Source organism: Zootoca vivipara, chromosome 12 (genome assembly GCF_963506605.1).
Source record: "Zootoca vivipara chromosome 12, rZooViv1.1, whole genome shotgun sequence".
Classification (NCBI taxonomy): domain Eukaryota; kingdom Metazoa; phylum Chordata; class Lepidosauria; order Squamata; family Lacertidae; genus Zootoca; species Zootoca vivipara.
Genome location: NC_083287.1, coordinates 11,080,761 through 11,102,450, shown reverse-complemented (window position 1 = coordinate 11,102,450; position 21,690 = coordinate 11,080,761). Strand labels below are relative to the sequence as shown.

Below are 21,690 nucleotides of genomic sequence, written 5' to 3'. Positions count from 1 at the left end.
CAACTAGATAAATAGGTACCGCTCCGGCAGGAAGGTAAACGGCATTTCCATGCACTGCTCTGGTTTCTCCAGAAACGGCTTAGTTATGCTGGCCACATGACCCAGAAAAACTGTCTGTGGACAAACGGCTCCCTCGGCCAGTAAAGCAAGATGACCGCGGCACCCCCAGAATCCTTCACGACTGGACCTGTCAGGGGTTCTTTCCTTTACCTTTTTACTGTATATATGCCACTTCCCTGCCCCCTTCAGCTCCAGTCATCACTGTGGAGTGCCACAAAACTTAGCCATAGGCCTTGTACTGTTCAACATCTTTATAAATTATTTGGATGAAAGAGCAGAGGGGATGCTTACCAAATTTGCAGATGCCACAGAGCAGGATAGCTAACACCCGAAAAGATCAAATAAAGATTCAAAATGATCTTGAGAGGTTGGAATGCTAGACAAAAGCAACAAAATAAAATTCAGAGAAATTAGGGATGAAGAATTGGAGGCACAAAGACAGGAAGGGCAGCCACACCTCTGAAAAAAGGTCTAGGTGTTTTAAGTCGATTAGAACCTCAGAATGAGGCAGCAGTGTAATGCAGTGCCTAAGAAAGCTAATGCAGTCTTAGGTTACTTTAACCAAAGCATAGTGTCCAGGTCACAAGAGGTAATAGCTCCACTGTATTCTGCTCTTGTCAGACTGCATCTGAAGTGCTGTGCCTATTTCTGAGTGCCAGGTTTTAAGAAGGGCATTGTCAAGTTGGAGTGTGTCCTTGTACTGAATTTAGGATCTTGGTTTTACTCCTCTTGTAATCAATAGGACTAGTTCAATTATACAAGTATATGTAACCAACGCTGCCTGTAAAATTATAGAATCGTAGAATTGTAGAGTTGGAAAGGACCATGGGGATGATCTAGTTCCACTCTCGTAACATTATACTGAGTGGTGTTTGTATTGTCTAAGCTACAAAAGAATACTCTGTAAAGCAGATGGGATATGCTTTTATTGGTTTGAGGTTGTGTTATTGTTTTTTTGCACAAATGTTATTTAGTTGCAGAAATTTCCTTCTGACAACATATGTACATATGAGCCATGCCTCTCTGCCATGTCTGTTCTTGTGACATAAGCTTACCCAGATCAAATTATACAGAATGTATACTAGGATACTTCAGAATGTATTGTTTACCCATTTTTCCTGATTGACATCCACCCATTTTACAATTTTCAGCAGTAGAGAAATAATAATAATAATAATAATAATAATAATAATAATAATAATAATAATTTTTTGTGAACAAAAAAACAACAACTTTGTAAACTTCTGTGGTTTTTCAGAAAACCAACATCCTAGGAATGCTGATCCATGCAGTTTCTTTACAGTAGATGTGGACGATGAGTAAAATATGTAGGTTGGTTTTGTTAAACAGAAACTTGCAGCAGAATTTAGCAGTTCTGATTTAGAATTCAGTTGAACCCATTGAGTTTTTCTGGGCTTGTGCCAGCCTTAAGAGTATTTTACCGTATTACTCTTATGTCATCTGTAACATCGTTGAAAACATTAGTTTTCCAGATTTCCATTTGGATCAAGATGTTTACATTTTCCCTCTTTAGTAAATTGCCACTTACCCCAAGGGTAAAGTGCCTTACTTTGAGAATGTTTGTACTATAACACAGTGATTTGGAACATGCAGTACATGGGCAAACTAACAGTCACATGGATCCCATACTTGAGCCTAAGTGATGAAGGGAGCACATCCACCTTACTTCCAGCTTGATTCTAGTTACTCAGATGTAAGTGCCAGTGTTCCATTAAGCTTACTTGCAGGTAAGCATGGAATCACAATCTTCAATGGACAAGTCAATTCCTACTTGCAACCAGTGAGCTGGAGATTGTAGCTTGGTCCTTTTGCCTAATAAGTTGCCTTTGAACTGGGAAATGGAAATCACCTCTGGCCTAAATTTGTATGTCTATGCAGTATGCATTCTACATACGTCACTACTGCTGCTGATATATTGGGGGCACGTTTAATAACAAAGGTAGCTTCAGCCTTGTATCTGAGTGAGTGGTAAACTGATCCTCTGCGTATTAACTCAGAAGCAAGTCCCATTAAATTATGTGGGGCTTGCTTTCAGAAGAATGCCTGAAGAACGATATATAAATGCAATTAATAAATTTTAAAAACTTGCATTAGGACTGCAGCCTTTGTGTCCTAGTCACTTGGGGCAGGGGTATGCAAATTTGAATGAGTTTAAAATGCTGTGACATGCAAGGGGAGCACCGTCACTTAAAAAAACATGTTTTTATTAACCAATTAACACATGTTAATTAAACCTTTCCCTCGTTTACTGTACTTGCCCACCCTCCCACGCTTGCTTGCCCAAACTTAAAAGGGTTCCAAAAGTTAACTTCTGGAACCAGCAAAAAGAAAAAAGGACGCTCTTCTGAAGGTCGCCGTTTTATTTTTAAGTTTGGCGGAGTTCTCCTGATGCAGGGAGTGGGATCAGCTGCCGTGGGTTGTTATCCGGAGTCCGTTGCTTGGAAACTTCAGGCACCCGGCCGCTGCTGCCTCCCCAGCAAGCGGGGCTTGGGCGATGAGGTAATCCTGTGTAGCCGGAGAAGCGGGGAGGAGGGCCTGAGCTTAAGGAACCCAGCCGAGGGCCCGCCCAGCCGGCAAAGAAAGCCCTGGCGGCAACCAGCATTGGGCGCGCTCACCTCTCCCAAGCCGAGGTGTGCCAGCAGCAGCCGCCGCCGCCGCCGGAGATCCGCAGCCAAAAGGGCAAAGGCTCATTCGCCGCTGGGAAAGGTCGCGAGGCCCTAGAGCGGAGGACGTGTGCGCTGAAGATCCCGGCTTTTTCCGCCAGCCTCAGGGCGTGGGATCCCGGCACGTAGCACCCAGCGATCCCGGGAGCAGCAGCGCCCCCCGCAACACAGCGCCGGCTGGAAAAGGGAGCAGCAACAGCAGCGGCAACCGGCCTTTTCTCTCTCTCTTTCTCTCTCTCGCCTCTCCCACGTGTGGAGCCGGCTGGCTGTATGCCGCCCAAGCGGGGCATTTGCAGCCGGGGAGGTGTCGTTTTAGATCGCCTCGCGGCCGGATCGCCCGTCTCCACGCGCGCGCTTGGCTCAGCCTGAATGCGATTCGGCGGCAGCGGGGCGAGGAAGTAGGAAGTAGTCACAACACCATCGCCGGCCCTGCTGCTCATGTGCCGCTCCATCCATCACGCCCGGAGGGGGATCCGTTTACACTAGCCCGGAAAACAATCCGAAGCGAGCGCCCGGGAACGGACGCGCCACCAAGGAACGGCGCGCGTTTTGGAGAGCCTGCGCCTGGGTGAGTGGCGTCTCTTTGGCGCGGTGGTCGTGATCGGGGGAGCGGGAGTCCCGAGCTTGTTCTACAGTCCCGCGCTCCGGAGGAAAACCCGGCGCAGTTTTCTGCCCTCCTCGTTCGTGTGTCTCCTGCGCTGCTTCTTTTGGGAGACGTCCTCTCCTCGCTTCTCCTGACCTGCGTGCGCTCAGGTAGGGCCAACGGAAGCTGCCATTGCAGATGTGGCGTTGGACAGACAGATGAGCTGCTTCAGGTTCAGGAAGCTGGAAGAAATTGCCTTTATTTAGCTTGCAGCCAGGATGTGCCCCTGCGTGGTTACGGTTTGTCCCAATTTTTCCGCGAACCGCACGAGTAGACATGACCTTCAGGAGACTTGCTTGTAAATTGGCAGAACTCTGCCTGGTTTTTACACGTTCCCTGGTTTCTTTGGCTTCCTCTTAAAAACAGCAGTTCAGCCTGTTTACACAAGAATTTGCTTGCAGAGGCAGACCGTGTGAATTATTTACAGCAGAGGGGGGAAGGCAGCAGTCACTACCCAATTCCAGAACATTTCAGCTCTTAATCCTGATTTGTTAATGTATTTTGCATAGGTTAGTAACTGTGAAGGAAAGCAAGGTTTTATTCAGTGTGTATGTGCCCTTTACGGTACAGAGAAGAAATGGTCATGTAAAGACTTACATAAAACCACTCATTTGCTGTTCCAGTCCTTGGAAGTCGAAATCATACTTGCCCTAAGCATGCAGCTGACCTCCAAACTATAACTAACGGATGTGTTTTGATGGGGTTAATTGAAAAACGTCTCACAAAATTATTTATAAAAGGCAGAATTTTAAACTAGAAGCAAGGTTTTTTAAGGTCATTGTGCTAGATTTATTGTTTCCAGCCGAGGCCTTGCTGGGGCTTCTAAGGCCCATGCCTTTTTTGGCTGCCATAAATGACACCCTAGAGTCTACTAATCTCTCAGCTTTTGCTAACCTTTATTATGATATGCCATACAGTTCATTGCCTTGTTTGTTTGTTTAAAAGATTCCTTACCCACTCTTCATTGCTGAAGGAATCCCAGAGTGAAATACTTTAAGATATAACAGACAAATGCATAGGCAAATAAGTCTGCAGCTTGCTTTGGAAACTTCTAAGAGTTGGTTCCAGCTGTACTTGAGAAAAGCAAGGGATTTCCAAAACCAAGATCCTACAGAATAAGAAATGCAAGGTTTGTGGGTGATGTCGTTTATTGAGCCAACTCTTGCTGGTGGTGCAAGTGTGTGTAAGCTTTCAAGGTAAAACTTGAACTCCTAAACTGAAAGAGATTGGTCTTAAAGTACAATACATAGTTTTTGTTTTAATAATATTTATTCAATCAATCAATCAATATACTTTATTCGACCGATAGTCAGAAACAAAAACATTTCTCAATACAAAGATAAACATATAAAACTGAAGGCATCAGAGGGATACATAAAATATAAAAATATAAAACTGAAGGCATCAGAGGGATACATAAATGGGGCACGACCACGCTACTAGACCTCCTACAGATAACCCACATCAAGACATTCGATTATACGTTTCCGACACTTCTTCAAAAGTTACAATACAATTAAAATATGTTTTCAATCAATATATCCCTCTGGATATAGGACGGTATATAAATTCAATAAAGACGGTATATAAATTCAATAAATAATAATAATCCCCCCACAGACACCTCTGTGATGATGATGGCATTAAAATATCCTGCCTTCTTCAATAAAAGAAAAAGGGAGACCAGATCATGTCAAAGGTATCTTTTTTTGGAGGTAGCTTTGATTAGTTGTAGATGGTATGTGAGGTGTTCTGATGACATATAGCAGGCTTATCCCACTCCCAAGAGTCTGCGATCTACTCCCAGTATTAAAAAACTGGCAGTGATCTACCCATTGTCATTGGAGGAGCATGCGTAGGGTGGGTGGATTGCCCAGAGTTGTTGAGCTTTATGGGGGAGGATTTTTTAGCTCTCCCCCCCATAACTTTTTGTACACAATAAGGATCCCGTGATCTACCAGGATCAGCTGGGGATCTACCTGTAGATTGGGGAGCCAAAGTTGTTCGGCTTCTTTGGGGGGGAGCCAGTGATCTACCACAGACATCCAGTGATCTACTGATAGATCATGATCTACCTGTTGGACGTGTCTGACATATAGGTAATCTATGGAATTGGCTATCTGCAGTATGTAGTAATGGCTGCAAAATGGGACATCTTTAAAAGGGATTAGGTAAATTAATTGAGGACAAGGGTCTCAATGGCTTCTAGTCATGCTGGCTGTGTACTACCTCCAGTTTTGGAGACATTATGTTCCTGAATACTAGTTGCTGGGGGAGACATGTGGGGATGGAGCTGTTGTTCTCATATCTTGCTTGCAGGCTTCTTATAGACATTTCATTGGCCATTGTGGGAACAAGATACTGGTCTAGATTATTAATTGACTGATTTTATCTGATGCGGCCATTTTTAAAATGGCCTTCATTAAAGAGATCCCAGAGTGGTTTACCTATCAGTACATTTAAATTGGGGCAGGGAACTTCAGACTGAGAGCCAATTATGGCCTATTAGGCTTCCCTGTCTTCTTCTTCTTTGGCGATCACTCGTAGCCGAGTAAGTCTTCCATAAACACGGTTTTAACAATGAGTCCGTAAGTCAGTGTTTCTCAACCTTTTTTGGGCCACGGCACACTTGTTCCGTGGAAAAAATCACGAGGCACACCACCATTAAAAAAATTTAAAAAATTAACTCTGTGCCGCCCTATATTATGATTATGACTGTAAGAAACACTTGCCAAATATTGCTTTCCGGCGGGTCAATGTTGTGCATTGGCGGCCGCCAGGCTCGTTTGTACTGAGCTTTGGGAAAGAGGAGGAGAAATATTGCTTTCCAATGGGTTATTGCTATTTATTGGCGGCCGCCAGGCACGTGTCAATGCAAATCGCCCTTCTCGTCGCGGCACGTCGCGGCACACCAGCCAGCGTCTCGCGGCACGCTAGTGTGCCGCGGAACAGCGGTTGAGAAACGCTGCCGTAAGTGACTGTGGAGGCCAATTCTGGATCCACACACCCTTCCACAGTAGGTACATTGTTTTCCGGCCAGGAGTTGATCACGGTGTGGATTTGCCAAGCGTGCCTTCCTCTTAGCATGTTTCTCCCTTGCATTCTGAGTTCGAGTGTCTTCAGAGCCCATGGCACCTTTGGTAAAGGCTATTCTCCAACTGGAGCGCTCACAGGCCAGTGTTTCCCAGTTGTCAGCGTTTATACGTCCCTGTATGACCCTCAGGACTCTATCCAAGCCTCTCTCCTTAATCTCCACCCCTTCCACTCCATAACCTTCTTGAATGCTTTTTCCTGAAATGTTATATGCCTCCTTATCTGGATGGAGAGAGAGGAGTATAGGTGTATGTAGAAACCTCTGATTTGTTATGTTTGGCTGGAATGTAACCCATTTTACAGAAAATAATTGCTTCAGTAACTCCATCCCCTTTTGTGTCAGACCCGCCCACCACTTTCCTGTGACCCTGGCAGGTTGACTGCAAATGAATGTGGCCCTCAAACTGAAAATAGGTTTCCCCACCTCCAAATTAAAACAGCATTAATATATTAAACTAGGAATCAGGTTTCTTTTTAAATATATATATTCCATTTTAAACCACCCCATCATCCCAAACCACAGTGGGAAATCTAAGTGAGAAAACCAAGCAGCAGCATTCTAGCCCAGAAGCCTGATTGTAAAGATGCTTCTTTCTGCCATGCATAAAGCTCAATAAGGAGGGAGACAACTGTTCCTCTAGGAGAGGGGAGACTCCTGCAGATGCAGTATCACAAGCAAGAAAATCCTGTTGGATTGCTTGGGCCTTGGGCCTGATCTAGGATGGTTCTTATAGAATCATAGAGTTGGAAATGACCATGGGGGTCATCTAGTCCAGCCCCTGCAATGCTGGAATCTTTTTGCCCAGTGTGGGTCTCGAACCCACAACCTGGAGATTAAGAGTCTACCGACTGAGCTACGTTTTTATGTTTCAGTTCTAGCTGTGGATATTTTTCGATACAGTATTTTTGGTCTGGATTGGAGATAGAGGGGGGCATTTAAAAGGCTGTTTAGAGGGTGCTCCCCACTTACACAATTTTCCCTTATGGGGTGGGCTGGACCATAACCTCTGCATAAGTAGGGGGTGCCTGTAGTGTGCAGCTTTCTTAATTCCCCCTTCTCTGTATTAAATTTCTGTGTTGACAAATGCATATTTTACAGTTATTAGTGGCAGATCACTAGTGAGGTTTATCCCTCTAGAAGAAAAACCACCAAGCCTGTTAGTTATTTAACACTGGTTATAAATATTGCTGTGTAGTAGTGGTTTTTAACTTTTTTAAAGTTCTTCTCCCCAGATATTTAGGTATTTAGGTCTTTGTTATGACCCCATTCTTTGTTCTTCGGATACTGTGGTCTGATTTGGCTTGTTTGTCAGTACAGTACAGTATGTTGACTGGGAAATTCTTCCCTCCTCTGTGAGAATTACTTCCTACAATGTTACTACGGTAGATGATGTATTCTGCAGCTGGAATCTTAATTTGTTGTGTTCGAATTACAGTAAGTTCTAATTTCCCGCAGGATGTATGCATTCATTAACCTGGTCTGTATTACACAATCACAACAGACTTATTCATATATCGTCCCCATAATTCCTCTAGGAAATTTCATTGTTCATAAGCTTTACCTGGCACTGCTCTTGTGACAGCAAAATGCAAGCATTATAAATGTAAGACCTGTTAGTGGGATTACAGAAATTCTAGCAGTTCCATGTGACTGTAGTGTATTTGTGGAGGGGAATGCTGATTTTTAAAGGCTTCTCTTGAAAATACAAAAGAATCTTATTTAATGTCAGCTCTGGTTTTCGGTTAAATAATTTAAAATATCAATTCAGTAGCACCTCTTTGAGATAACAAATTTGTAACACCACAAGCGTTCATAGGTTACATGATTCTTCATATGAAAAACTTGGATAGTTGGCAACAAACATTACAATGCAGTGTGTTTATAATCTGTATGTCAAGTACTAAGGAATGTGGGGAGCTTATAGTGATAAATTGTTCACTCAGTTTTTAAAATGGGAAAAGACTCTGTAGTCCTAGATCAACATTGTATAAATCCTTCTGCCACCTTATGCTCCTTAAGGAAGAAAATTAATAATTTTCTTAGGAATGGTCATTTTGGAGTGTCCTTGAAAGCTGAACTGTTGCTTTGCAACTTACGTTGTGTTTCTGCTTTTTATACAAGATTTATATCTTTTCATCTGTTTCCTTGATGACAAGATTGTTTGGACATTGTAGGCTGTTGAGGGACATTTTCAGCACAATGTACCAGTATATGCTGAAATGGAGTTGTAAGATGTAGTTATTTGACACTGCAATTGTACTGTTTGTGTCAATTAAGAGACACAGTTCGCCTCTAAGTCTAGTGCAGAATCTGTTGCCTTGATGTGGTGAACCTGTGGTGTGCTTATTGATAATGAATTGTCTCAGACTTGGGCACTGTCTGTGTTAGAGAACAATAGCTTTGTCAAAACCTTAACTTTAGGTCCTTAAGTGTTACTGGTTGACGTTCTGTAGTATGCAAAAACATAACATCATAGTTGTTTCCATCAGTAAGTTGGTGTGCTGTTTCATACTGAAGTGCAACAGCATTGTTTAAAAAGGGACAAATTCTGCACCATTTTAATCTTAGTGAGGCTCACCCAACAGTTATGGTATGATACCACCAAGAGAAACAGAGTCCTTTATCCTATCTATCAGAACACATTGCATTACTATGAGGCTAAATGTATCTTGCTGCTTCTTATAGCTAAAGCAGGGCTGGCAAGCTATGTCTTCCAGATGTTGTTCAACTTCAAATTCTATTATCCTCAGCCAATAAATAGTCCTGGATTATGAGAGTTGTAGCCAGTAACATCTGGAGGGGTCCAGGTTAGCCACTTCTGGGTTAAAGCATCTCAAGTCAGAAAACTTTCCCAGGTTGTTGCAAAGCAAGCCAAGTAATCTCTACTAAGTTACAGAGCCTAAGCCGCCAAAATAATTAACTTGTAAGCATTATCTCATGGCTAATCTCTGTAGTATCAATAAGCCTCTTAACTGGATAAGTGTAAGTAGTAGAGTAAGTCAAAGTTTTTCTCAGGAACATTATAACTAAGGCAAGCACTTTAGCTAAAAGTTTGTTTTGTTTGTGAGAAAGGCAGTCTTTCCTTTATAACTTTCACCCTCAAATTATGAACTCTTTTGTTTAGCAAGTGGCTATTCCTAAAAATGAACTAGATCTGGAGCCCAACCTGCTGCTAAGGTGGGAGCAGAGTGACCATATATATTTCACTAATTATCCCAATAACTATTTGAGGTGTGCTGTTGTTACATTTTTAAAGTCGGAGAAATGATAGGGAAATTGATCGCTTTATTTATTGAAATAGGATTTTCTGAATTCATAAGAAATCCTCTTTCAATAAATAAAGTGATCGATTTATGGGTGGCATTTGATTTGTGGAGGCGTGTGGGTTTAAAGTACAAGAAAAGAGGAAATGGAGCAGCTGATTAGTGTCCCAACATGACCAACCAACATGAGGTGCATGTGAAATTGCCGCTGTCCACAACCATTTTGGCAGACGAAACCACTTACTTATCAGTCACAGGCATGACATAAAGCTTGCCAATAACATGTTGATAGTTTTTATCTACTGACATGTTTGTTGAATTTCTAGCATTGAAGAGTTGTTTCCAAAGGGTGAACAGTCTTGATCTAATATCAACCCTTGTAGGTTATCCAGGGATTGTAACCTTTGTTGGACAGCTATGGCTCTGAGCCACAAACAATTTAAACACACAGGTCTCAGATTACTGTACTTTTAAACCTTTTCAGATCCACTTTGGAGCAAGCATACATTAGCCGCTAGCTGCCAATGAATTTCACTTTGGAGTGAGCTGATTTAAATGCTTATACACAGGATTATTAACTCCAGCGACTGGGTCACTGTTCCCATCTACTATAAATTTTAGCCTAGCATAAAAGTGTGGCAGAATGACTGCTTTTGGGGGAGGGGGCATTGTATGGCCTTTTATCCCCACTATTTAGGGACGCTCTATGTCAGTAATCTGCCATCTGAAGAAACATAGTACATCTGAGGAAGTGGTTTCTCGTCCATGGAAATTTATACCGCAATGGATTTGTTGGTCTTTGGGCACTACAAGACTCCGTACTGCTTTTACTACAATAAATCAACATTACTTCCCCCCTGAAATGCCCAATTTAAGTGACTTGTAGACAGGAAACGAATGTATTGCGTAATTGTTTGTTAGAAGTTAAAAATAAAAGGTAGCACAAAAGGGAATAAAACTGCTTTGCAGCTCACCTCCAGAATTGGAGGTTGGTGGTCAGTTCAGCTTAACTTGTGTAATAACACAAGTACATACAACCTGATACACATTATGCAACAAACTGTATTTTATGTAATGGCTAAATTGGCAGTTGCAAAAATCCTGTGCTTTGTCTTCTCTCTTCAGCACAATTATGTTAACTCAGTGTGTACATGCTCCCAAGATGGGGGCGAGCGCAACAATGGGGGAGCTGCTTCGACTGTCGCAGCTGCTGGAGTCCGGCTGGCGGCTGCTGGAGGAGGTGGAGGATGGCAGCGCCGTGGAACCTTTGTCGGGGGCGCCCACTGTGCAGCAGAAGGTGCAGCGTGGGGTCGGCCTCCTGTAACGTGCCGCCCGCGCCGTCACCGAGCTCCAGCTCTTCAGCCACAATGAAGAGCTGGAGGAGATCTCCTCAGCTGACCTGAAGTTCATGTTGGTCCCTGCTCTGTTGTCGGCCCTCGTCTTGAAGCATGTCAACCCCAGCAAGCGCCTGGAGCATTTGTAGAGGGCCCGTGTTGGCTTCATGGACTTCCTGAAGGTCTGCAAAGACTATGGGATTGGGCACTTCAAACTCCCATGGGAGGTGGAGAGTGGGGATGAAAGTGCGTCCTCCGGTAGCTCTTTCAACACCATTCTGGGGTCTGATCAGCAGGCGGCTATCTTTGCCATGGCATCCAACAGGCAGGCGAAAATCGAAAGATATAAGCAGAAGAAGGAGCTCGAGAACCAGCTGGCCACCCTGAAGCCCTTCATCAACGGTGGCCAGGCAGAGGAGGAGCAGATCCGGGAGTTCTACTTGCTCCAGATCAAGAAGTGGATTAGCACAAGCCTGGAGGAAATTGAGAGAATTGATCAGGAAGCTGCCATCCTCATTCAGCGGGATGCCTTGAAGCAGGGTACAGCGATGCAGCCTCCACGCCCACTTGGGCCTCCATTGAAGCCCTTCATCCTGACCCGGGATGCTGCCCAGGCAAACGTGTTTGGCACTGGCTACCCAAACCTGGCAACAATGACAGTGGATGACTGGTATGAGCAGCATCGAAAGCAAGGGACCCTTCCTGATCAGGGCATGTCACAAGCGGCCTCAGCAGCTCCAGAAAAGCAGCAGGAAGAAGAGAAGAAAGCGGAGGAGAAGGATGATGATGATGAAGAAGCTTTGCGCAAAGCCCGGGAGTAGGATGAGTGGAAGGAACTTCACCCCAGGGGCTACGGCAACCGCAAGAACATGGGTTGACAGAGTGCCTCCTCGAAAGGAGGAGCCTGTGGCCCAAGCACCCTCCACAAGAAAGAGGATGGAGCCCCCAACCCTGGGGACCCCTCTCTCTCTAGAGGAGAAGGTTTTCAAAAAGAGACGGTTTTTTTTTTTTTTTTTGTATGGGGGCTTGTGTCAGGTTCCCCTGGCCAGGAATCTGGAAGTAGTGAAAGCATCTTCCCCCCAGACGGACGATCCCTATGGTTATCCCTGTTTCCTAAAGGAGTCCTCAGCAAGCAGAGTGGATAAGCCTTGTCGGGTTAACTCGTAGTTGCTGTAATGTATTCTTTCTTTATTTAAATAAAGTAATATGAAATGAAAAAACAAAACAAAAACTCAGTGTGCACATGTTTTTAAAATAATTGTATGGCAAGGTTTTAATGGGAAGCCACAGTAACGTGTATGCAAAGAAATGCATTTTTCACAATTGGAAAATGGTTGAATATAATTTCTGCAGATTAATATTTCTATTTATTTCTCTCTGTTCTCCATGTTCATAGCTGTTACTTCTTTTACCTCTAGGAAATAAAAGCAAGCCATTTAAGTAAATCAGAAGTACGATGTTCCTTTGTGCCGAGGGTTCCAGTGAAGACAATCTGTACGTCTAAGTTACTGTGGAAACCATGGCTGCCAAACACTAACTTCTTTGTGCTTTGGACTTTAACCCCAAAGAAAAGCTGTCTTCTCTTTTCTATAAGATATTTTATTAATTGGGGGGACTCTTCAGTCCTCAAATTCTGAAAACTTCCCTTGAAGGGTCATGGTTGATGTCCAGCTGAAAAAGAGATTAAACTCAAAGCTAACTTAAAAAAGAAAAAAGAAATTCCCACACTTTTCCTGCCAACCAGCCTTCAGTGCTTATTCCCTCCTTCATTAAGCTGTTAGCAACATTGTTGTATTCAGAAGAGTGGGGTGTTCTGTGCAGTTTTCCTGCTATCTCTTCCTAATTTCAGACAATAATTCATTCTGGGATGAAGGAAATTGTACTAATTCCTGCATTAGTTGCTTTTCCTAACAGAGAAGGTCATTATAAGAGTTACTCTGGGAAAGTTTTGCCAGGAGGTTGGAGTTCAGGGTGACAGACTAGGGAGTAACACAATCCTGCCTCTCTGCTTACAGCCTGATACACCAAGACCTGTAGAGATCTACGTGATTATAAACTCTTAGTTACAACTCACCTTTTTGAAGATAGAAAGGGTAGAAAGATTTCCCACCACGGCCATATATGTCTGCACTTATTTTCTCTCTGCACAAAACTTCCTTTGCACTTAAAATAAAGTTGTATGAGAATGAATGGATGATTCTTCAGTCCCTTTTCCTTCTCATGGTGAATTTTTGAAAGGGGAATATTCGCATGATGTGGTGATGAGATCACTCTGCAGGGAACACCAGCTGGCCTATTACTAGGCAGTTTAAATGTCTGTCTTGGATGTTTTTGGGCTCTTTTCCAGACTCCTTGCATATTGTGTAATGGAGTCTGTGGAAAATGAGAGATGTCTGCCAAATGGCTTTTCCATGGAACAGATTTCCCTTGTCTTCTCTTTCCTCTTGTGCTCATTTGAGGAAGGGAGTATTCTATATTTGTTAGAATTCAAACCCTTCCATGTTAAATGAGAAATCCTGGGAGTACCAAAAACAAGGGAAAAAGAGCAGTTCAAGGCAAGTCCAGTGTATAGTCCCAAAGCTTCAAAGCTGGTCTGCAGACCTAGATATAAGGCAGAGAAATGAATGGAAATAAGTGCTGTACTTTTGAATAGAATTAATTCCAATGAGCCCTGAGTTCACAAGCTTCTCCCTATAGCTATCATTGTCTGCAATTTCCAGTTGCTGGTGAGTCTACATTACAGGATCTATAGTTTAGAGCAGGCTTTCTGGAATGCAGCCAAAGAAGCCAGACATGGTCACTGAGAACAGCTGATTTGTAGCCACTGAGGCACCAGTTTGCTCCATGATTCTTTTTCCCTCTATAGAATACAACTGTTGTGGCTTTGTGTGGCCTTACTTGCCATGCCTAAAGTGGTTTGATGAGTCCAATAGTGCAACTGTGTAGACCTGTGCCACAGCTATAGCTGGAGGATATTTGGATACAGTTATTTTTGCTCCAGTGATTGCAAGTTGTTTAGTCCAGGTGATATATTACCGTATGTGCACTTCTGAGGTTAATCAAGGAAGTGTAAAATAAATTTACCATACATTTTTAGGAGGAAAAAGTGGTCTTACATTCTATCTTCCCAGCGAACAGAATGGCCTCAAATAAACAGCTCTGTCCTTTAACCAATACCAGCTCCTCTTTTAATATTTGTCCCCATTGGCTAATAAACAAAACCTTTTGGTGATTGACCTAGTTTGTGGTGCTATTAAAATACATGTAGCATGCTCTAGCATAGGAAATGCTGTATAAACAAGATGATAAAACAATGAACCTTTTGAGTCTCTTATTGATTCTGTTGGAAATAACTTTGCTGAATGGTACTCTTACAGGGCTGATCCATAGAATTTCTGTTTATGAATTAGAATGTGCGCCATTTGCTGTTTTAGAGTCCCTCTGAAAATAAAAATGTCTCCTCTCTCCACATCATTGCTATTAAAATGCAGGAGCCAGGGAAGTTTTAAAAGGATTAGTCACTGAGCATTGGCTTAAGCTTGTCTACTTAACTGGAAAGTCTTTCTGAATAATATTCTCCTGGAAAACTGGAAAATGTTGCATTTTCTATAAGCCTCTTCTACTATTTCTCCCTGAAGTGGGTGAAGTTTTGAGCAAGTGGGAATTCCTTGTTTTTCACTTGGGAACAGCTGAACTAGGGAAAATTAGTCTTCTGTAATACTGAGCACAATAACAATTTATGCATAAAATGGTTTAGAATGAAAATGTTTGCAGCGGTCAGAAGAACATTTGGAGCAGCTAGAAATATAGCTGTTCTTTTGAATCCTGAATGTAAAAGTTAGGTAATCCTCTCTTAGTCCCCTAGCTATCTGCTTTTGGGGGGGGCGGGGAGTGGACCAAGATGGAAAGGAAAAGAGAATACCATTACAGTATTGGTGCTCAACAACCTACGGTGTTGCTACTGTACATTGAACATCTCTTTGTGTATAGAAGGTCTACTGAGGCCTCTGGTGTGAAACAATGCCTTTGAAGAAAAGCTCGTTGAGCCTATTTACACAGTTAGTTGAGACAGGTTGTCCACGGGCAAGGAAGTGAAGTGAAGCTGAAGCTTCAAAAGGTGTTCCTTAGAATAGTTTCACACTTTCTTTTTCAACTAGTTTAGTTTCCCCTGAGGAAGAGTGATTTGACTTCAGAGACATTTGATTTATTTTTTAAAAAAATGTATGCTGCCTTTATTCTATTGTTAATATTCAAGGGGTCTTAAGAACATAGCATTCTTTTTGCATATGGGAATTGCAATTCCAACTCCTATATCTGCTGGGTGGAGATTAGGAAGGAGTGTATGATCATATCTCCTGTAAAGGCCACTGCAATACCCTCAACTAGCTCCACAGGTGCCATAGGCCCCAAATCAGCACTTTCCTCAGGTGGTTAAGAGATGGCCTTGAATCCAGAGGACCAAATATTGGAGATTGGAGTAACCAATCTCCCTGCATTGGAATGAATGGGAAGACAATTAAAAAATAATAATCAGATACCTACAACAAGAAAAGAGGCCACCCAGTAGGCCTGGATGATGTATCAATACATTGTCCAGGACTATATTGAGGGCCAGACCATGGTGGTATATTGATCCGGTGGTATATTGTGGTACAGTATATGGTGTTTTGACCCAGTGGTATATTGCCTGCTGGCTGGCACCTTAACTTCCTTCTCCGGCTGAGTGGGTGGGCTGCCTCCTTCCTGTGGCAGGCACTGGCAGCTTCACCTCGCTGTTTCGTGGGGCCAGGACCAGTGCTCCTTCCTTTTCAACACTGTGATTTATCACTATATTGTGATGTTTAGCTGGTGATACATCATATCACCCAGCCCTACCAACCACATGCATTTAGTTACTGTTGTGACCAGCACAAGTTTGATAGGGCATGGCGGGCTTTTTTATGTTAATCTGCTCTTTTTGGGAGAGTTGCTGCCACTCACACCCAACAATGTGGATCAGTTAGTTTGACTCAGTAAAAAGCAGCTTCCTGTGTTTGTAATGAGTGCAATTTTCCTTGTTGCACAATTGTCAGAGTGATTAGTGTATTTTTGCAGAACCTTTACTGTCTGGCAAAGATGCATGTGCACATCTTGTTGCTCAGTCTTCAGAAGAAACTACCCCCAGGCCCTGCATAGGCAGTTACTGCATTCCAGGCTCTCTTTAATAATTCGCTGGTAATTGTTGCTTCCTGACTTACTCAGTACAGTAAATGTATTCAAGCCTAACAAGACTGTGTTCATTCCTGAGCAATGGGCCGTTAACTGTTCCATTCTTTCCTGGTGATGATCTGATTAATAATTAGAATGTTTTTGTGACAGAAATTAAACACTGTTGTTTTGATTGGCTAGATAATATTCATAGAGAGCGGATGGTCAGAATTGGCATAATATCACTCAGCCTGCCACATTATTATGGTAAGCTGTTAGAATTCAGGTTCATGCCAAACTTGCCAAATAAAGGCAGGTCCTGTTTAGGGAAGTTTTTAATCTGTGATATTTTAATGTATTTTGGTATTTGTTGGAAGCCGCCCAGAGTGGTGGGGGAAACCCAGCCAGATGGGCGGGGTATAAATAATAAATAATAATAATATAAGGCATAGGAAAAGCTAATGATGACTTTTGAATCATTAAATATTGAAAAGGATAAAATTCATTGTCTTAATGAGAATTTTAAAGCAGCAATATTTTTAAAGTGTCTCTAAACCAAATTTTATCTGAGACTACCCACCCACTTTGGCTCAGTTTAATTATTTAATCACTACCCCATATCCCTTAGACACGATTGCTCTCAACCCAAATCCTTTATTGGTGTCCTGGCAGTAGTATATTACAATCATGTGTGATAAAATTCTACTTTCTTTCGGAGTTGAAAGAAAACTTAGGCTGCCTGCAAACAGACAGCCCCCCTTCCACTTATGTGCATTCCACTTGTGCACAGCCATGTTTGCGTGTGTCACCGTGAAATAAAATAGAAGAAAATTTGAACCAGGAAATGGCACCAAAGTGGGAGAGAGCTGGAGAGCAGGGGTAAACAGCTTGCACAGCCTCTTCAGTATCTCGGGCCCCCTCACTCTCCTTCCTGGCCAGCAGTCATATAAATAATAATAATAATAATAATAATAATAATAATAAATTGTTGTTGTTGTTTGGGGGTGCTCCATGCTTTAGCCTGCCTGCCTGCCCCTCCCTCCCTCGCATGCTCAATCATGTTCCTTGGGCAGGATCTAAGAATCCCTCTGCCCTTCAATCACCACCGCCCTCTCCCACAAGCAGGGAGCATCATTATTTATTGGAGGCGGAGCAGAAACTAGATAAAAAGAAATGGTCTCCATCAACTTCCAAGACTAAAATGGAGAGTGCCAAGAGGCCCCACAGTGGCGCTGGGCACTGGGAGCCACCCACTGACCCCGAGGTCAACTTTCCTGTCTCGAGAGGCAGACAAGGCGCATCACTACTCGAGGAAGTTGGGCAGGATGGCCGCCTCCCAGCCTCTCTCAGCATCCTCCTCCTCACTGTATGCAATTTCATGTATATGCACAGAGTGTAAGTGTGGGGGATTCCTGTACTCAGAAAGTTCACATAACCTAGATCAGTTAATTGTTGAAAGAGGTTAAATAATCAGGCTATACTTTGTGCCTCCTGAATGGGAAGAATAGGTGAAGATCCTATATTTATATAGAATGTCTTGGAGCTTGTGCAGTTATAGATAAAAACAAACTTTCTTGACAGCAACATTTGATGATGAACATAAATTGATGGATTCATCTACGTCATTCTCCTTTGATTTCCTTGTCATTTGGAGATAATTTCAGATGACGCTAACAATGAAAGCCATTGTAATGTTTCTTAAGGTTGTTGGCTTATACTCAGTTTACATTTTGGCAAAGATTGGTGCTTTGTTTAGTTTGACCCACAAAGCTGTCCAGAGACTGCTTTAGCAGCCGATTGCCATCTGTAGCTGCCAGATTCTATCTAGGCTGAAGGCCTAAAATTTCACCTTCCACAGCTGTTGCTATTAGAGGCTAGGGAGTCACTGCAGGCTCAAGTATTGGACCTCATTATTCACTAAATATATGTTCAATTCTGTAAGAAACCTGCAGAATTGAACACAGCCAGCCAGCCTGCCCTACGTCCTACTTTTTATTTCAAAGATACTTTGATGCGTCCCAATGCCTTTTCTTTTTAAAGAAGCTTTTGCTTAGCAATGATGCACCTGAATATGTGACTTTAAAAATTAGATTATTAACATGGAAATAAGTTAGTTCTTAAACAAAAAACATTCTACAGTTTAGAAAATTTAGGGTTTTATGCATGTCATTCTGGTGCCTTTTTGTTGTGTACAGTTATAATTTAATTTACCAAAGATAGGAAAATAGTTTTAGAATCAAGAAGTTGTACATTGCAAGTAAACCCTAATTGTAAATGTATATGGCACACTTCTCAATCTATATATACACTCATGTATTGTGATTATTCTTAACATGCTTAGTGTTTTGCAATTTGAGGCATGGTCTGTTTTAATGCATTCAGTTCTCTACATTTTAATGTAGAGAACTTAAATATGATGTAGAGTTCACCTACTGCTTCTTAAAGAAATCACTTGTCCTACGGTAGTAACTATTGTTGGAATTCATTAGTTTATTCATTAGTAGCACATTAGCAGGCAATAAGCATTGACAAATGGATTCTCTAGCTCCATTTTCACTCTGAATAGTTTGCTTTAGATTTTTTTTAAAGATTCTGACATTGAAAATGGAACTTTCATCTAGACTTTTTTTGCAGGGACTTTATCTCAATTAAGTGACAAATGTGGTCTTGGTTGGTACTCTTAAAATTGTATGCCGCCCTACACTCATACCGGTAGATCTCAGAGCAGAGCACAACATAACATCAATCCAATACTGTGTTCTTCCTATGGTATGGTATTTGCTATTGATTTACAAGTGGCCTTTTCATGTTATGAATTGGAGAATATTACTGTATATATGATTAAGTATGGAGTGGTTTAGCCAGCATTAAAGCAGATAATCTGTCTCAGAGTAAGTAATTTTATTTCAGGATCTTGTTGGTTTTGTTGAGGCTCACCTTCAGTGCTCTAGTAACTTACCATTACACAAAAGGGTAGTTGGAAATTGATTTGGCAGCCATCTTACTTCTCTAAGTATTATTGCTCCAGCTATTTTTCTTTAGGCTGGTGTCCAGTTAGACTTGGTTGTTCTTAGAATTGGGAGGATATTTGCTGCATGAACTCGAGAGGATTGCATTTGAGCAATCCCTTCTTACGGAATGTAGGTCAAACTTAAGTAATTCATGACTGAGATAATTTGGTAAAACCTATAGGAGAAAACATAAGGAAAGTGTGGTTGTAGTCTTAACACATATTTAGGTATGTTGCATTTGAACTTAGTGGGACTTGTTTCTGAGGAAACATGCATAGGATTTGGCTTAAAGACAGATTAGTTATGAGAGAACTCCCTGAACAGCACTGATACTTTGTTTCAGTGCCAAGTGAATCCTATCAGTTTGTCCATGCATTTATGGGCTGTTAACTGCTGGTGCATTTTTGGGTGTTTTTTGATACAACTTTTCAACACTGTTTTTATCTACTTTAAATTGCCTAGAATTCTTAATGTTTTACACCAGGCATCCCCAAACTTTGGCCCTCCAGATGTTTTGGACTACAATTCCCATCTTCCCCGACCACTGGTCCTGTTAGCTAGGGATCATGGGAGTTGTAGGCCAAAACATCTGGAGGGCCGTAGTTTGGGGATGCCTGTTTTACACATACTGTAACACACCTTGAGATCACATGATAAATGTGGACTAAAATTGTATTTAATAACATTTATATTGTTACAAATTCAAATTTTGTGTTTAAATACACATTTTGTTGATTTTCTGCCATTAAGCCTTTTTAATTAAGATCAATTACCTCTCTCTGGTGTCATTTCCATAATTCTGTGTTGTTCTTTGATTTGAAAAACAAACAAACACCACAAACCTCCAGTTGATTCTAATGTGTATTGCATTTAGCGTATTGAGTAAAATCAGAGCTGCCCTCTCTGGCCCCATCTTTCACAATTAGCTGTTCTAATTTTCTTCTGCTGACTTTATTTTGATGATTTAGATTTAGATTCTTTTTATGGTGGGAGGAATGAGCTGAAGCGAAATGTCAAAACGGCAACAGAACAGCAACACTGCAGACTGAGTGTTGGTATCGGCCTGTATAAATATTCTCCCAAGAGCCAAATGCCACAGAATGAATGGCATGACAGAGAGCCAAAGTACAGTTACATTGAAATGGCCTTAATAAAATATAGTGCTGCTCATGGGAGGTTGCTGAGTTGGAGTGGGGGAAGCACATGTACAAATAACTTTATTGAAAGTGCAAATGCCTGATGAGAGAATAGGCAGGAATAGTTCATAAACAAAAGCTTTGCATCAGTAGACTAAAAACGGATCATCATGCAAATCTCCAGTACTGAATTATTTGCCTTTGAACTGTACATTTGTATTTGTGGCCTTGCACCACTGTTGTCTCCTGCTGGGTAAAAATCTAGGGAGTCTGTCATTGTAATGCTGAAAGGAGTTAAAAATATATGATGAGATACTTTGTAGCAGTAGGTACATGACAGGGTTCTCTCCTAACTCCCCACCCACAACTAGCATATACATGGAAGGCGGCAGCGACGGTAACAGCAGCAGTGGGAGCAGCCCGGCCCGAGCGTGCCTCACCATCCCTGGCCTCTGCCCGTCCTGAGCTCCTCACCCTCAGGGGGCCGGGCTGCTCCCGCTGCTGCTGTTACCGCCGCCTCCACCGCCTCCTTCCTTCGCCAGAACAACAGAGGCTGGTGACGAAGGTGGCTCCGGGGGCGCACATGGCTGTCATGGGCCAAAGCCGTGGTGGCGGGAGGGGGCGGGGATCCTCTAGGCGCCCATGGAGGCCGGCACTGGGAGCGGCCCACTAGCACAGCCTCCGGCGCCGCATGAGAGTGTCCTGGGCTCTCAGCCTCTCTCAGCAGCCGCAGCTGCCCCCGAGAGGCCTCGGAAGGGAGACCCTCCGGGAGGCGGCGGGCAGGTCTACTCGGGAGGAAGCGGTCTCCAGAAGGCTGCCTCCCCTTCTCCTCACAGACGCAGGCCCGCCACGGCAGGAAGACGTTCGGCAATGCACCCACATGTTGGGGGGTGAGGTAGGGGAAGATGCCCGGCAATGCGCCCACATGTTGGGGGCTGAGGTAGGCCGCAGCCCCGTCGCTCCTCTCACATACGTTCTAGCGCCCGTTTACTTAACGGGCTGAATGATACTAGTTATGAAATAAAGGGGCAGGTGACGCCAGTGCTTACTGAGTTTAATCTGTTACAAAAGTTAGAGCATGTGTCTCTTTCAGTTTCCCCACTGATATTGCTGACTATTATAAGACAACTGTACAATCAGTACGGATAGATAAATTTTCCAGCTGGGTGAAAAGGTCTCATCCATAGTGTTTGATTGGATTGTTTTAAAAATCGCTTTAGCTGTATAGTTCACCATTGCTGGATACAAAGTTTTGAAAACTTTTCAGTTTTGTACTTG

General features: G+C 42.7%; 1 protein-coding gene and 1 pseudogene across 10 annotated transcripts in view; both read left to right on the top strand.

Moving 5' to 3' along the window:
• The first annotated feature begins 2,682 nt into the window (after nucleotides 1–2,682).
• TRAK1 (trafficking kinesin protein 1) overlaps nucleotides 2,683–21,690 on the top strand; it is a 122,496-nt gene continuing 103,488 nt past the window's right edge. For 3 of the 10 annotated variants that reach the window (XM_060280622.1, XM_060280623.1, XM_035130179.2), the window contains exon 1: nucleotides 2,687–3,312. The gene's annotated coding sequence lies outside the window, so the exon portion shown is untranslated. Of the gene's footprint in view, nucleotides 3,313–3,346; nucleotides 3,498–21,690 lie in introns of those variants that run through there. The other 7 variants (XM_035130180.2, XM_060280625.1, XM_035130181.2 and 4 more) reach the window with 5 other exon arrangements.
• On the top strand, nucleotides 3,497–20,587 carry LOC118092281 (immunoglobulin-binding protein 1-like; annotated as a pseudogene).